Below are 18,157 nucleotides of genomic sequence, written 5' to 3'. Positions count from 1 at the left end.
TGATCTTTTTTCTATTTGCCCTGTCCGAAGGAGCCTTATATTTAGCCTCTCCTTTGAACCATAAATTGATCCAATCTTTCATCCATACTTCTTAGTCATTTGTTCAAAGGTGGTAGTAAGTGAAAAAGAGATGCTTGCAACTCTCAGGAAGAAATGACCTTCCTTCCTTGTCAGAAGTGAGAAGCTCCTTTGCTGAAGGGACAACTTCATCAAAAAATGAGCCATCAATTGAAAGACCACTAAGTCGATAAAGGTCCCAAAATGTGATGGACAACCCTCCAATGGGCGTATGGAGTGTATTTGTTGAGGGGCATCAATATTTGAAGAAAGTTTGCAAGATATTTTTACAACGGCCGTAGGAGAATCTCAACGCGTAGACAACTTCAAATATGCAGGCACGTGTGAGCACCTCTTTATGCCTTCCAAGGATGTCCTCGACTAGTGAGAAGTGAAATATGCCTTGCCAAAGAAGGACGAAGGAATATTCCATGTAATTTTTTCAATATTGATGCCCACAAACGGAAGTGTGAATTTGGCTATTTCTGGATATCCATTGCGAATCGATGAATTTGACACAACCATTTCCCCCACTTGACATAGTGGAGAAAGTCAATGGCGCTACAACTTCTTTAGTCCACTTGCTGGTCCAATTTTCAAGATGAAAGCACCCCTCAAGGGGTATGAAAGACTCAGTGAAGGTGTCGATTGCTGGCTTATTAACGTATAATGACAAACTTTTCGATTGAGATCCATCCCTCTCATTCGCCAATGAAATATATGGCAATGGCGTAGCATAGTCCTTAATTTGTACAGTTGCTGAAAATTTGTAAAACAAAATATTAGATGATGAAGGGAAATTCTTACAAAATTTTGGTAATTAAATTACCTAATTGGTTGTCCTTTTCTCAAGTCCCCGAAATTGCTTAAAACTCCTCTTCAAGGGAGATTTTGGTTATCTACAAGGGAGTAAGTTAATAAAGTTGAAACATTGATATTGACTGGTATGAAAATTAAAATTGGACTTCTAGCCACAAGAAATTGCTCAGATATCATATTTGGTATTATTCTAATAGATGAATCAAATGACCAGGCTATCTTATAATATGTGGTGATGCAATTTTATAAGTTTAAAGCACATGACAAGTAGACATACAAATTGCAAGTACCAATCACATTCGAGACATCAAGGATGCATCAAAATGAACGCGCGAAGTTCGTTGCCGAAGTTTCTTTTAACAATTAAGTACTGAAAAGTAAAGTCTTGGGTACCTAATAAACAGAAAATGGTATTGGCAGAATGCAAATAGTGGGTGGCACCAATTTAGTAGAGGCAGCCATTAGATATCTTTTTTTTTTTTAATTTAAAGCATGACTGTTCATAGTGCATCGTCAAATTTTCACCTTAAAGCATGACTGGCAGCCATAATGTACTAATCAATTCTTGGTGGAAAGTTTCGTGCAAAACCAGCAAAGACAATGATTTGTATGGTTCTTAGCATTTTGCATGGAAAATAAATGTAGAACGCCGTGTGCATACCTCCAAATAATTCAAAAGTAGCTCAGCAAAGGTGACAACAAAATGGAGCGAATGGCAAATAATAAGTGGTGGTGGTAGCAACAAAGCAATTCGCAATAGCGGCAACTTGATGATAACAATTAAAAGAAAGGAACAAAGCTCGGTTTTTAAAAGCTTTCATTGAAGAATTTACGGCCTCGGTCTTGACTATTTATAATAACTACTCTTTTGTTGAGTCCAAGAAGAGTTTAATTTCTCCAATTCAAAGGAATCCAAAAGATGAGTTCAAGGTTGATTATGAGTCCAACAGCAATCTGGCTTCAGGATTTCCAGCTTGGTTAATCAGACTTGATTATGCATGTCTTGTAGATTCCTAATGAATTTCAAATACTACTTGGAATTCTCTGTGGCAATTGATCTCTCGTATGGGTCCTACACAAATCTTCTTGATTAAGGTGCCGGGTGTGATTTGTAGATGGATGCAAAAAAAAAACAATTCTTTATGGTATGGGATTGTGATTTATAATTTACTATTTAGACTCTTGATAAAAGTTTTGATCCTTCTACGACTTGTTTTACGAGCCGTAAAGAGATTAGCAGTTGAGGTTTCCAAATTGGTTTGGAATTCGAATTCATTGCCTCCTTTAGCCATGGTCCAGCAAAGATGGAGTTTATAATAGATTGAATTAAGGGATTCTTCTTGTTCGGTTTGGAATATTAAACACTCATATTGTTTGCATTCCACGCAGCAAAGTTTGCTAGTTAATGTGAAACTCTAGAATGAGATCATTTGGTCACGGAAATTCTTAGCACAAGTCCTGCTAAAGTGTACATGCATTTGATGATTAGGAGCGGAGGTGGAATTAAATGTTTTGCATGACTATATTGCACGATTGAATCAAAACTCGTGACTATGAGGTCATATAAAGCTCGAAGTTCAAGTCTTTTCATAGACTTTAATTGAATATTGATGCTTAAATCTCGGCCTCATGCATTCAAATCAAATTGAAAAAAAAAAAGGTCGAAACTTGTCTGTTCAAATCTTGCTTCAATCTCTAGCATTCACGAACAAGTTTTGAGGGGGCATTTGTAGAAAATAGAATTTTAATTAAATTCTAAAAATTACCGTTGGTCTATAAATTATTTTTATGGCTTATTTTTATTCAATTAAATATGGCCATATATCATGCACACTTGGAAGTTTGGCTACTCAGTAGCCAACCCTATCCCTTCACATATCAAGATGAGGTATTGCGGTCAATTAAAATTGTCGCTATATCTCTGCCAATCAAATTGTGCCATGTCACATGTCTCTATGACTCGGCAAAATTGTGAATAAATATCTAAGTAATTATTTCTTTATTAAAGAAATAATATTTAGAGTTATTTAATTCATCTAGATATCTTATATACTGCAATAGTTTGTCCAATCAAATGACGCCACATCATGTGTCCCTACAAGCCTGGCCAATCAAGAAACTACTCATTGATATTATATCTTTATTAATAAGTACAAAATGAAGAGATAATATTTAAATTGGCACAATTCTGATATAACTACATGTCTTGCGAGACAAGTAAAATGGTGTACATGTTTTCAACCTCTACCTCATACTACTATTATAAAAGAGGGGTCTCTTTACCAAATCAGGGGGGACATCCAGACACATCCCATATACTCAAGTTTTTTTGAAGCCCCAAGCTACAAAGGCCTGTATCCTTAAGTTCTTCAAGTCTTCCATATGTTAAGATTTGAATCTTCAAGTATCTTTGAAGTTCTTTAAATATTCCATATCAAGATTTGAACGAATCAGTGGTTGATCCAAGAACAAACTGCAAAGCCCTTGGATTAGCGTTTGAAGAGAAATCGAAGGAAGCTCTCTACAAGCTTGAGAAAATGTCGGAGACTGTACTCACATATTTTCTTAAATTTATATATTGCATATTTTTTGTGTATTTTTCTTGCCTTTTTGTAGACTTGAAATTTTATCACGTATAGTAATAAAGCCCATAACCAATGATTAATTGAAAAAGTTTCAAAGATAAAGTTACCATTCACAAGCGCTAAGTATTTATGAAATTTGGGGAAAGTGAAAGAGCTAAAGGAGAGAGCCCACAAAGTAAGGATGAGAGAAATAGAGGTGACTACAACAGCAATGGAGGAGTGGCACCTGCAAGGCTCTGCAAGCGATCGGGACAGAGAGAGCCGCCTCTATTTCTTGCAACTTTGTGTTTGACCCGATTTTAATTTTTACCCACATTAGATTCGCATGTAGACCTGTTTCTTAGGGTTTAGTTATGTGGAATTGGAATTATAATTCTTTTGGTCTGGTAAAGAATTCAACTCATGGAATTGGACCCCCATAGAATTTAGATTCAATTCTAATTCTTGGAGTAGAGCAGAATCCAAACAACAGAATTGGAATTGAGACCCCAATTCCAATTCTAAACCCCAATTCCATGAGGAACCAAACATACCCTTAATTCCCAAATTCCCTATTCCAATTGCCCGTAATTGTAATTCTCATGCCGAAAAGACAATAATGCCCAAGATGGTGTGTTGGTGAAATTAAACAAATTGGATAAAAAGGTCACTCGATAAATATTACAAAAACCCGTCGGCTTAATAAATAATTGCCGAGTCTGGCGAGTTAGAGGTTCAACTGCCTAGGTCAATCAATTCCGAACGAGCAAACTGCAACTCAAATCCAATTATAGAACCAGCTCGATTTTATAGCCGATTCGCCGGTTTAACCGGTTCAACCATTGGGTCGAGCCGAATTTTATAACTATGGTATCCGAATCTACACTCGACCAATTACATAGCGCCCAGGTAGAGTGGGCCTAACTGATGCCCTGGACGGTAACAACTAGGACTCAAGCCAAAGACTTTGGAGTAAAGACCCCGAGTAGAAACTAGCCGAGCTATCCCAGCACGGACTCCTTGGCTTTTTTATTACTTATGTAGAAAAAATTACAAATGACTAGGAACTGAATAAAAAATTTTCTTTTCAAAGTATCCAAGTATAGGTATTTCCCTTAAGCCAAAGGTAGCCTTGCCAGCGTTGCAACTGCATTTGATCCTAAACAACTTATCTACTTGATCCTTTGTCAGTCATTCCAGATTCCAAGGATTCTTTATATGAGAAGTTGAAAACATTATACAAAAGTAACAAAACACGAGTTTATTATTTTCTGCAGACCTTAACAATTTAATTGCTGATGCATTGCTTAGTAACCAAATAAAGTAATATCAATCTAATTAGAGCCGCTAGCATATATGCTATTAATATGGTAAACATCAATTCTAACAACTTTTGTCAATTAGAACACATCAAATGCTAAATATAAGTTACTTTTGTCAATCAAAACTGAGGTTGTCGTAAACTTTCAATTAGGCTGTGTACTGAATAAATGGATAATATTAGCAGATATGCACTGAATAATTTAATTTAGTGTAACTATTTGTTGGGCTCTGTAACCCACGACTTTCAAACCCATTCAGTCTTGAGTCACAGAAAATGAACCGCGTGATAGCCCTGTTCACCACCAATGCCATTTTGATTGTTTGGAAAAATAACAATGGTCATCCTAAATTTTAAAACATTATTATTCAACTATGCTTGTTTTCTCTAATTATAGTTTGCGAGACATGGATTGGTCTTACGGATGATATAAATATTAGTGTCTTTAATGGTATGAACATCAACTTGTTTTCCCCTACCCCCCTCCCCGCCCCAAACAAAAATAGGCAAAACTCATAATTCTACATGAGGCATTTTCTCATATCATTAGTTACTTCCTCCTCATCCTGAATCTTGAGACTAGCTTAGCGCTAGGTGCAACGGTCGGTTCCCTTGGGTTTGTCTCCAGATTATGGGCGTGCTCCACAATCGAACCAGTAAAAGCCTGCATGACATTAACAAATCGACATCAAGAATTAAACTACATCATCATTTAACATACAGCAGATGCATGAAAAACCATCACCCCATGGATACATGCCTTGCTACTATTGGTACTTGGTTCTGTTGTCTCAAGAAAACCCTGTAGGGAAAGAAAAGAAGCACATATTAACTACAAGAAACCCACAAAACAAAGAATCACAAAGGTGAACTCTCTCCTCGGCAAGTCAACAGCAAATAATGTTGTGTAGTCACTTTTATTTGGCTGTCCTATTTTGCATGCCTACTCCTCTACCCCTTCTTATGCAAAGGAAGGAAAAGAGCATTAACATGATAAGATGCACCACCAAAAAATTTCATCAAAGGGTGACAAGGAACAATAATGGTACCACATCCTTTATTTCAGGAAGCTCCAAAGCCTTGAGGTCCACCATGTGATGAATCATCTGAAAGAAGGAAATGGCAACAAAGACGAATTGAAAATATTATTATCAGGAGTATAAGTCTACAAACAGCAGTTGGCAATTCAGAGGATCACAAGGATAACAAACAGACAGAAAATACTCAGAATCTACACTTGTGAGCAGATGTAGAATAATGCAAAGTGAATTAAATTATTTAGTAAAACATAGTTGAGTGTAAACCCATACCCATACTCAAGAGACATACCCTTTGATAATCTTGTAATTCAAACAACACATATGCACAAAACACACCTTGATGCACAGATATCACCTTTGAACCATACACATGTTTATCACAGTTGCAAATTGTCAAAAACAAAAACTCACACATCCCATTAAATTTTGTCTAGCAAGAACATTGCAATGACGAAACCCAAAAATAGACACGTTTGTCTACGTGTGGGCTTGAGAGCATGGTTCAAGGTTGTGGTCACGGTTATGGTTGCGGGTTGGACCGTTCCACATCGGTCTCGGCATATTGGTCACGGTTTTAACGAGACGCAAATTTTTGAATTATTTAATATTCTAAAAATTGTAAAAAATGTGATAAACAAAATAATTAAAAAATTAGTAAAAATAATAAAAATTCGAGTCAACTCGAGGTGACTTGGAGTGATTCAGTGTGATTTGATCGTTTCAACTCTTCACGGTGACGTCTCGACGAGTCAAATATCTCTAAATCATATCGTCCTGATATCGTATCGGGAGGGCCGAGACGGTGACGATTCGGCCGAGTCTTTGAACCATGCTTGAAAGAGAGAGAGAGAGAGAGAGAGAGAGAGAGAGAGGACATGGTTCCTTCCAACTAATGCTTTGGATAGTCTTCCTAGAATGATCTGTGAAGTGACTTCACTACACGAAACTACTTGTAGACAATGAAATTTTAATTAAATTCTAAAAATTAACATTGGTCTATAAATTATTTTTATGGCCTATTTTTATCCAATTGGATATTGCCATATGTCATGTACACTAGGAAAAATTAGTTATTAAATGGCCAATTATATTTCGCCACGTGTCAAGTTGAGGTGTTCCAAATCAATTCAATTGCAAGGATATCTCCATCACCCAATATGACTTGACAGAATTTTGGATATATACCTAAATACTTATTGTGATGCCTTGAAAAAAAAAATGGCCAGAAGTTTTTTTTTTATAGAATCCGGCTGTATATCCGGCCAGTTCTTAGCCAGATACTTGGCCGGATTGGCTTGGTCATTTGAAAAAAAAAATTGACCTAGATACTGTCTTGAATCTGGCCTCCTATCCGGTCGGATATCCTGCCAGATTCTAGCTGGATTCTGTCGTGTACAGCTTTCCTTAATGATTAAGTCTTCACTTTTGACCATATTTAGAGTTCAAAACTCACTTTCCTTTCTTCACCAACACTGACCGAGCTTCTTGGGGGGAAAAACCAAGAGAGGAAACTCCATTTTCCTTTGATTTCATTCATCAAATATTGAGTTTCAACCATTGAATCATCAAATTACTCCATCAAAGTTGCTTGCTAAGGAGGATTAAAGGATTGAGTGGAGTGATTTTGGAGGGGCAAGCTCTAAGCTACCATTTTTTTGGGGTTTCAAAGTATTTTGCTAAGAAAGTTTCCCTTTGCTTTTAATAGTTGTCAATTAGTGGTTTAAAGTTGTAGTTTTGGTAGTTTTATGAGCATATTTCATAGTTTGAAGTAGTATTATGAAAATTTCAGTTTTATGGTTATTTTTCTGTCCTCATGTGATGAGTTGTGGCTGGCCATGGTTGGATAGCTTTGGTATGAGATATATTGAGGTTTTATAAGTTAGTTTAAGTTGCTTAAAGGAATTTTCCAGCTTATGTGCAATTCCAGCTTAGGGTTAGTAATCTGCTCTATTTTTGTACTACATGTTTGTCCTTGAGAGAGACCGAATTATCCTTTACTACATGAAAGTTGTAGGTATATGAGTTAGCTATCTACCTGCACAATTTCAGATCGATTGGAGTACTGTAGCCTATGCAATGACCGAAATACCCTTGACTGCCCTTAAACCCTGTTTCACAGACAGTTTTCATTTTTCTCTAAGATGTCGATTTCTTGTTCATGAAAATGTATGATTTGGCTTAGAGGTCTTCATAAGAAATGCTGGTATACGTCTTAGCTTCGTAACGCCCTAAGATTTGTTTCAATCGGACAAGTGTAGCTTCAATTGTGATTAAAATGCCAAAAGGTGATAGGAATTGATGCTTTTAGAATTCTCTTTTGTTTGACATGATATTTGTGATCTAAGATTTGGACTTGAACAAGGCAATGATATATGATGGATGAGGTTTATGAGCCGTGGTTGGTGAGTGATTCTCAAACTATTTCCAAAATTACTTATGAACTGTTCTTACACTGTTTACTCGATTGCATATTATGAGTGCTTGCATGTGTACCATGAAATGTTTTGGCTCAAATGAGTACTTGGAATTCGTGTGCTTAGAACTAACATTTCCACCACTGTTCACCTGGAGCATTGATGGCTTCCTTGTACTGTTTGATTTCCTGGATCTGTTTGAGCGTTGGAGTTCTAAGTACGAGGATTTCACTGGCTCACAAGACCAATAAACTTTCATTTGATCACTGAATCATGCCATCATCTAAATGCATTATTGTGAAATGTACTTTATTCTTGATTTTACTGGTCACTCACTGAGCTTGTAACTCACCCCAAAATATTTTGCCCTCCACAGGGCTCGAGGCCAAAGGAAGCGCTTGTAATGAGTTGTTAGTGTGTCTGAAGAGATATCTCATGTGTATTTTGCTTATTATACTTATTGACGACTGGATGTAATGTGTGCCTGGATGAAATATCTCTTGTACAGGTTGAATTCGGACTCCTCTTGTGTAATAGTAGGGTTTGTATGAAAGTTTGGAATTGAAACGAGTGTATGTGTGCGTTCCACGCTTACGATATGTAAATTTGTGGAGTATTTGATGTAATATTGAAGATGTGTATTGTAATTTATTTGAGAACTATAGTGACTGAGTGAGTCCCAGCGAGAACTTGGCAGGTCGTCTGCCGAACCCTTTGGTTCCCCTTAAAGGGAGGTGGGGCTGTCACACTTATTTCTTATTAAAGAGATAATATTTAGAGTTGTTTAATCCATATATATTTCTTATATACTGCAATAGCTTGTCCAGTCAAACGGCGCCACATCACGTGTCCCCAAGAGTTTGGCCAATCGAGGAATTACTTATCTCTTTATTAATAAATATAAAATGAAGAGATAATATTTAACTGGCACAGTCCTAATATGACTGCACGTCTTGCAAGACAAGTAGAGTGGTATATATGTTTTCAACCTCTACCTCATACTAGAACTATAAATAGGAGTCTCTCTACCAGGTCAAGGGACACACCAAGAGGTATCTCATACGCACAAGTATTGAAACTCCAAGTTACGAAGGTCTAGGTCTTCAAGCTCTTCAAGTCTTCCATATATCAAAGCTTGAGCCTTCAAATATTTTCAAGTTCTTCAAATCTTCCATATCAAGATTTGAAGGAGTCGGTGGTTGATCCAAGAACAAGCTGTGAAGCCCTTGGATTGGCGTTTGAGGAGAAGAATCGAAGGAAACTCTCTATAAGTTCGAGAAAATCTCAGAGGTTGTACCCACATATTTTTCTAAATTTATATATTACATATATGCCGTGTATTTCTTTTTTCTTGTGATTTTACAGACTTGAAATTTTGGCACGCCCGGTGGGACCATCTCTGCCTTCCATCTTTTATCTTCGGATATTCAACTATATATATCACCAATGGCACCAAAGAGCAACAAGACCATGGTTGCACGTTCCAAAACTACTAACGCTAAACCTGTACAGGAAACTGCACATGTTACCACCAATATCCGTGCTATTGATCCTGTGACAAGGAGTATGACGAGAACTTCCATCCAAAGTAGCATGGAAGCTCCATCGGCGTCAACTCCGGTTTTTGGTTCAATATCACCAATGAGCTATTCTTCCATGGTGGGGATCAAAGACGTTCCTACCGCGATTAAGAAGACTCTTGCATGCTCGAATTTGGATCCGGATCCAAATTTTCTAATCATGATGATTCATCAAGCACTGGATCAGTCTCTTCACATGAAACTCTTCAATCAAGGTTTTCTATTGAAGATTCTGCTACTTCTTCTGCTACAATGCCTGTTATGATGACAAATACTTTAAGTTTTGAAGAACAAGTTTCGAACATATCCAAGATGATGGAGACCATGATGAAACACATCAAGGACCAAGATGCTCTTATCGCTCAACTGCTCACCCAAAAAAATCACGCTCCTGAAGGAAGCCACATGAAGTTTAAGGAGCACCAAGAGCATGAAATTCTCTCATCTAAAAGCAAGGACAAGATGAAGGAAGTATATGTGACCGCCGAGAGAACTATCCCCGTAGAACAACTGAAGAAACTTGTAGAAGACGTGATTAAAGAAAAAAAGGAGGGTAACTCAAAATCAAGCTTCACTTACTCCAAACCTTACACTGCTAGAATTGACAGCCTAGCAATGCGTGTTGGATATCAACCGCCTAAGTTTCAACAGTTCGATGGAAAAGGCAGTCCAAAACAACATGTAGCCTATTTTATCGAGACCTGCAATAATGCTGGAACCTATAGTAACCTGCTAGTCAAACAGTTTATTCGGTCCTTGAAGAGCAATGCATTTGATTGGTACACCGATCTCACACCGGGGTCCATCGATAATTGGGAACAGTTGGAGCAAGAGTTCTTGAATCACTTCTACAGCACTGGAAGAACTATTAGTATGTTGGAATTGACTAATACTCGTCAATGGAAGGATGAACCTGTGGTCAACTACATCGATAGATGGAGAAGTCTGAGTCTTAACTAGAAAGATAGACTGTCTGAACCCTCTGCCATAGAAATGTGTATTCGAGGAATGCATTGGAACTTAAGTTATATTTTACAAGGTATACGTCCAAACACATTTGAAGAATTAACTACTCGTACTCATGATATGCAATTAAGTATCATGGCCAATACAACTGATGGATTGCCCATTCAAGCTCCGCGAGTGCAATTGCCTCGTCAAAATAATGAAAGACAAGAAAATAAAAAAGGACGCAAGTTTCCTTCAAGACTTAGTAATAAAGAGTCCATAACAATAAACACGGCACTCATGAAGATTGCTACTAAGGTGAGTTGAAAGGTTACCAAAAAGTTAGACTCCTTCCAAAATAAGTCGATAAGAAGACCCACTCTAAAAGAAATGCAAGAAAAGGAATACCCCTTCCTTAAATCTGATTTACAGGGGGATGTTTAATGACCTTTTCAAGGAGAAACTCCTTGAACTTTCCGACATGAAACTCCCAGAGGTCACCAAAAAGTTAGACTCCCTCCAAAATAAGTCGATAAGAAGACCCACTCTAAAAGAAATGCAAAAAAAGGAATACCCCTTCCTTGAATCTGATTTACAGGGGATGTTTAATGACCTTTTCAAGGAGAAACTCTTTGAACTTTCCAACATGAAGCTCCCAGAGGAAGCCGGCCAAGTCAATTGTAACGACCCTACCTCCCCCTAAGGCGTACCAGAGGGTTCGGCGGGCCGCCTGCCCAACTCTCGCCGGGACTCAGTCGTTCTTTAATCAAATCCAGAACAAATCACAAGAATAAATAGGGCAGCAATCCAAATTTAAAGTGGAACTTATATACATCGCTATCTCAAAAGGAAGTACAACCATCAAATGTACAAAGGTTCTCATTTCACCATACAACTAGCCCGTGCCAAGCACTAGGGCGAGAACCATTACAAAAGAAACAAAAGACCTAGACTAGACTAGTCTATGCTCTCATCCTGCTCGCCGTCCCCTGTTAAGGAAAACAAAACTAAAGGGGTGAGCTAAAAGCTCAGTGAGGTTCCAAACAGATAATCAAACAATCAAACAATCAATTCAATACATTAAACATGGAGTATCAATAATTCAAGAAACATTTACAATGGAAAGTAATAGTAACATTCATTAAAAGGATACGGCTCACAAGGAGCAATTCGTTCATTCGTTCATTCGTTCTCCTGACATTTTCCCTTATTCCTCCAATCATTTGAAAATGCATTTTTCGTTTATCAATAAACCCTCGTTCGTTCGTTCGTTCGTTCATTCATTCATTCACCCCCGTCCTGGCCGTTGGCCAGTCTCCACCAACTTACAGGGTAATACTCAAGTATACCAAACGTTCACCCAAGTCCGTAATCGCCCGACCGAATCCGCTTCTGACTCGAGACGACCGGTAACAAGGGGCAATGGACAGTTCAGCCCAAAAGGCTTACATTCATGCGCAAGTAACATTTCAATCATTAAATCCTTGAAAATTGCACAGTTATTTAGGTCGAGTGCGATAAAGTACACACTCGCCTAGAAAGCAATTCGTTCATTCGTTCATTCGTTCATACAACAAATTGGGTAGAAATTCATCAAGCCCTAGTTCATCATATAAATTGGGGAAAACTTCCAAATTCATCACACCCACTTGCATAATCATGAAATCAAGCCAAAACTTAAGCTAAAACACATCTTAAAGCAAGATTCAAAGCAACAAAGATCATGATCAAATGTTGGTACCTCAAAAGCAAGGCTTGGTAGAGTGATCCTTCACCCCCTTTGATATTTCTTGGTTCTTCAAGCTTCCCAACTCACACTTAGTACTTTAATCGGTTTAGAATTGGATTTCTTACTTGGGTTGAAGCAAATCAAGAAGGAAATTTTGTTTATCTTGCTCTCCTTTTCTCTCTCCCTTAGCTCGGCACTTAGCAAGAAAAAATGAGGGAAGATGGAGCTTAGTTATCTTATAGGAAGACAAGAAGATTAGAGCTAATTGTGACCACAATTTTTGACCAACACTTGGCCTAATCTTGACCACAAAATTTTTCTCTTTCTTTCCCTTGCATATGAGCCACAATTTCGGTCAAGCTTGCTGCCAAGAGAGAAGATATTTTGCTCAAGTTCAATAAATTTGTTTGGTGAGAAAAATGGTGGTCAAGTGGTGCGTTCAATCGGTAGTGCGCGGGACCGGCCGGTTCGCGCCGTTTTTCTTAAAAACTCACGTACTAGGGTTTTTACTTCCCATTCACTAACCTTATATCATTGCTACCAATCACATATTATTTCTCACTTAAAAGTCACTTTTAATCCTCAAATTTAATCCTTACTCTGTACCAAAAATTCATCCGGCGAAAAATCGTGAAAACCCTAATTTTGCTCCAAACTTGAAACCGAAACGTAAAACCCTATTTTCTAGGTTTACTTACACTTATTGTGAAATAATTGGGTAGTGGGTTTTGACAAATAATAATTTTCAAATAAAAGGGTATTTTTGAGAAAAATACCAGAAATTTGCGAGTCCTCACATTCTCTCCCCCTTAAAAAAATTTCGTCCTCGAAATTTTACCTTCAGTTGCCTCAGACGAGTTTGGAACTTGTCGGTTGTCTAAAGCATAAACCTTTGCCGGTCCGCTAGTTCATTTCCCTCCTTCATTCACTTGTGATTTAGCTCCATCCAGTTGCAGAGTATTGCTTTCACGTGACTGTCTCCTCGGACAGTTGCTAACTTGATGATCGCCACTTCCGTAGATTAAACATTTCCGCCCCTTTCTCCAACAATCGCTTTCGACATGATTTGCATTTCCACAGTACCCACAGACCACGTGAGAAGCCATCTTTTGGCTTTCTTGAAAACTTTTTCCAAATCTGATTTGGCTTTCTTTTGTAGATCCTTCACCTATCGCCCCTAATGTCCATGGTGGGTGGGACAAAAAGTTCACTTTTTGCACTTTGGAAGGGACTCTCGCTTCACTTAATTCCTCCACTACACTACTCGATGCACTCCTTTTCTGGGTTACTCGATGCACTCCTTTTCTGGGTCTGGGAAGCTTTTATCTGTGCCTTTGCAGTCTCGATTCTTTGAACTTTCTCAAGGGCCTCCGTAAACGTATTCACTTGTACTGCCGCTAATGCTTCTTGGAGTTCCAAATTTAATCTCTGTATAAACCGTCTTACTCTTCGCCGCTCTGTGGCCACCAATTCAGAAGCAAACTTGGATAGTTTCGTAAATTTTGTTTCATATTCGGCCACACTTAGCGTTCCCTGGCGTAGTCCAATAAACTCTTCCTCTCTCCTCTCTTGAACTAAAGGAGGGAGGTATTTCTCGTTAAATTCCCTTATGAAATTCGTCCATGTCCATACGGTCTGTTCTCTTTCCCATTTTGCTTTAATAACGTTCCACCACGCTCGGACCGATCCTTCAAATTGGAACACCGCAAAATTTACTTGTCTTTGCTCGGTGTAGTTTAAGACGGTGAAAATATTAATCATGGCCTCTAACTATTGTTCGGCTATTTCCGGATCAGATCCTCCAAGAAATTTCGGAGGAGTAAACTTCTGAAACCTCTCAAGAGCCTTATCTTCTCCGATTTCAGGGTTCCGGGGTTGATTCACGGCCATTTGGCCTTGTTGATCCACTAGTCTTGCCAAGATATCTGTCATTTGTTGCATTACCGTTGCTATTGGGTCTTCGGCTTCAACCCTCGTTCCTTGCTCTTGTGCAGATGTTGTTTCTCTTTCTTCTCTTGACTCTTGAGCTCGTTCATTCCCACGGCCACGTCCATGTCCACAGCTACGTCTCCCATCCATATATATGTTTTCCCTCTCTTTTCTTTTCCCCCAAAAGGTAATTTAGTAAATCAACACGATAAGGTTACTAAAGTAACTATTGAGGGCACCAAATATTCAAATAAACATATACCCATATAACACGCCATACCAAGATGACGGATAAGCAAATACACAAATACATATCAAGTTGGACAGATAACCATGTACATACAGGTATACTAACGTCATGTAGTAACAATATACAGGTATATCAAAAGGAAAAGGTGAAGTCGTCCCAGTATCAGCCCGTCCGGTCTCTCACGTCACTTACTATCCCAACTAGATGTCCCTGATCTCTTGTGCTCATTCTAGTCAGACAAAGCCTGTTCATGTTCCCAAAATGTAAGTCTCAAGTATTTAGCAGCACCTCAACTATAGAGTACTCAGGCACGAGAATCCGAAATAAGATAATTCATATCTCGAGCTGCAGTCCCAAGAGTAAACTATCTACAATCGGAATTCCTACCTGACATACCTATCTATGGTCCTCAGATACCATTAGAAAGATTTAAGGCCTATAACATTCACAATTCATAGCTTCACTTAGTCCCTCATACTTATTCACCACTTAGTCCAGGGTCACTCCACGTAGAAACCACGCGAAGCAACTATAAATTTTATCCCTCAATCGCTTAACTTTCAAGTCCAATCAAATCCCACAGTCCGGTATCCTAATCTTTAATTTAGGATACACTACAGAGATCTGAAACCTAAGCTCTGATACCACTTGTAACGACCCCACCTCCCCCTAAGGCGTACCAGAGGGTTCGGCGGGCCGCCTGCCCAGCTCTCGCCGGGACTCAGTCGTTCTTTAATCAAATCCAGAACAAATCACAAGAATAAATAGGGCAGCAATCCAAACTTAAAGTGGAACTTATATACATCGCTATCTCAAAAGGAAGTACAACCATCAAATGTACAAAGCTTCTCACTTCACCATACAACTAGCCCGTGCCAAGCACTAGGGCGAGAACCATTACAAAAGAAACAAAAGACCTAGACTAGGCTAGTCTATGCTCTCATCCTGCTCGCCGTCCCCTGTTAAGGAAAACAAAACTAAAGGGGTGAGCTAAAAGCTCAGTGAGATTCCAAACAGATAATCAAACAATCAAACAATCAATTCAATACATTAAACATGGAGTATCAATAATTTAAAAAACATTTACAATGGAAAGCAATAGTAACATTCATTAAAAGGATACGGCTCACAAGGAGCAATTCGTTCATTCGTTCATTCGTTCATATAACAAATTGGGTAGAAATTCATCAAGCCCTAGTTCATCATATAAATTGGGGAAAACTTCCAAATTCATCACACCCACTTGCATAATCATGAAATCAAGCCAAAACTTAAGCTAAAACACATCTTAAAGCAAGATTCAAAGCAACAAAGATCATGATCAAATGTTGGTACCTCAAAAGCAAGGCTTGGTAGAGTGATCCTTCACCCCCTTTGATATTTCTTGGTTCTTCAAGCTTCCCAACTCACACTTAGTACTTTAATCGGTTTAGAATTGGATTTCTTACTTGGGTTGAAGCAAATCAAGAAGGAAATTTTGTTTATCTTGCTCTCCTTTTCTCTCTCCCTTAGCTCGGCACTTAGCAAGAAAAAATGAGGGAAGATGGAGCTTAGTTATCTTATAGGAAGACAAGAAGATTAGAGCTAATTGTGACCACAATTTTTGACCAACACTTGGCCTAATCTTGACCACAAAATTTTTCTCTTTCTTTCCCTTGCATATGAGCCACAATTTCGGTCAAGCTTGCTGCCAAGAGAGAAGATATTTTGCTCAAGTTCAATAAATTTGTTTGGTGAGAAAAATGGTGGTCAAGTGGTGCGTTCAATCGGTAGTGCGCAGGACCGGCCGGTTCGCGCCGTTTTTCTTAAAAACTCACGTACTAGGGTTTTTACTTCCCATTCACTAACCTTATATCATTGCTACCAATCACATATTATTTCTCACTTAAAAGTCACTTTTAATCCTCAAATTTAATCCTTACTCTGTACCAAAAATTCATCCGGCGAAAAATCGCGAAAACCCTAATTTTGCTCCAAACTTGAAACCGAAACGTAAAACCCTATTTTCTAGGTTTACTTACACTTATTGTGAAATAATTGGGTAGTGGGCTTTGACAAATAATAATTTTCAAATAAAAGGGTATTTTTGAGAAAAATACCAGAAATTTGCGAGTCCTCACATCAATGATCCAAATTATTGTTGTTATCATCGCCTGATTGGCCACCCTCTCACTAAATGCTTTGTCTTTAAAGACAAAATTATGGAATTAGCCCGTCAAGGAAAAATCCTTCTCGAGGAGGATAAAGTATCAAAAAATTAAACAACAATAATGTTTGGATCTGTGTGTTGTTCGATAGAAGTTCTATCCACATCAAACAGTGTTTTGTCTGTAAAAAGAGAGTTTGAAAAATCTTCAATTGAAAATATTATTGAAGATGATAATTAAGGATGGACTTTAGTCACTCGAAAGGGAGCTCGCAAGCCAAAGATAAAGAAGTATATCTTTTCAAAAAGCATTCGTTCGACAAAAGTTAAAGTGACAATGAAACAAGAAGTGCAATAACGAAACAAAAGGGAGTGGTCACGACACCAATTCCCTCAAATCTTCAACTCCTTCGAGAGGTCAGACAACCTGTGGCACTGAGAGAATTTATGCCCAAGGGGTATTTAAGTGACGATGATGATAATTCTATTTCTTGTAATGTCGTCAAAGTTGAAAATCCTCAAGTCGTACAAATTAGCACTGAATTTGAGAAAAAACTCAAAATCAATGATAAATCACTGGTGGATTGTGCAATGACTATCATTTTTTATGATGACGATTTAACAATTTATTTCAAAATCCACAATCGACCTTTGTTTGTTAGTGCATATGTCCGAGAACAGAAAATAAATCGGATACTCATCGACGGGGAATCTGCTGTCAATATCATGTTCGTACGTGCTATGAAAGAACTAGAAATCTTAAGCGATGAGCTCTCCCAAAACCGCCTCATGATCTAAGAATTTAACTAAGGGGGCAAAGAGCAATTGGCCTCATAAGATTTGAATTGTTCATTGGTGAGTTGTCTTCAAGTGCGTTATTTCATATTATTGAAGTCAAAACCTCTTATAACATGCTCTTGGGAAGACTCTGGACTCATGAGAATGAAATTATACCATCTACTCTTCATCAATGTTTCAAATATTGTCCAGACGATATTGTTAAGAAAGTTACTGCATATGATAAACCTTTCACTGAGTCCGAAACTCACTTTGTCGATGTCAAATTTTATCTTCAAAAAGAAGCGAAAAGAAAAGAATCAGCAAGGGAAGAAATTTCAGATTTCAAAGTGCTTATTTTGTGTTATATTCCAAAATCAAAGAGAGAAGAAGGTCAGTCTTCTTTTATCAGAAATGACACATTAAATGTTCTGCTCATCAAAATAGAGCCTGTTAAAAGTGAGAAAGTGAACTTGCAAGGGTTTGTCCGTCCCAAAGAAGAACTTGCAGTGGAACATTATTCACTATCAACTAATCGGACTCAAGAAGATTTTGATCCAAACGCATATAGACTTCTTGTTAA

The sequence above is a fragment of the Coffea arabica genome, chromosome 3c (genome assembly GCF_036785885.1).
Source record: "Coffea arabica cultivar ET-39 chromosome 3c, Coffea Arabica ET-39 HiFi, whole genome shotgun sequence".
NCBI lineage: Eukaryota > Viridiplantae > Streptophyta > Magnoliopsida > Gentianales > Rubiaceae > Coffea > Coffea arabica.
Note: the sequence above shows the minus strand (reverse complement) of the source record.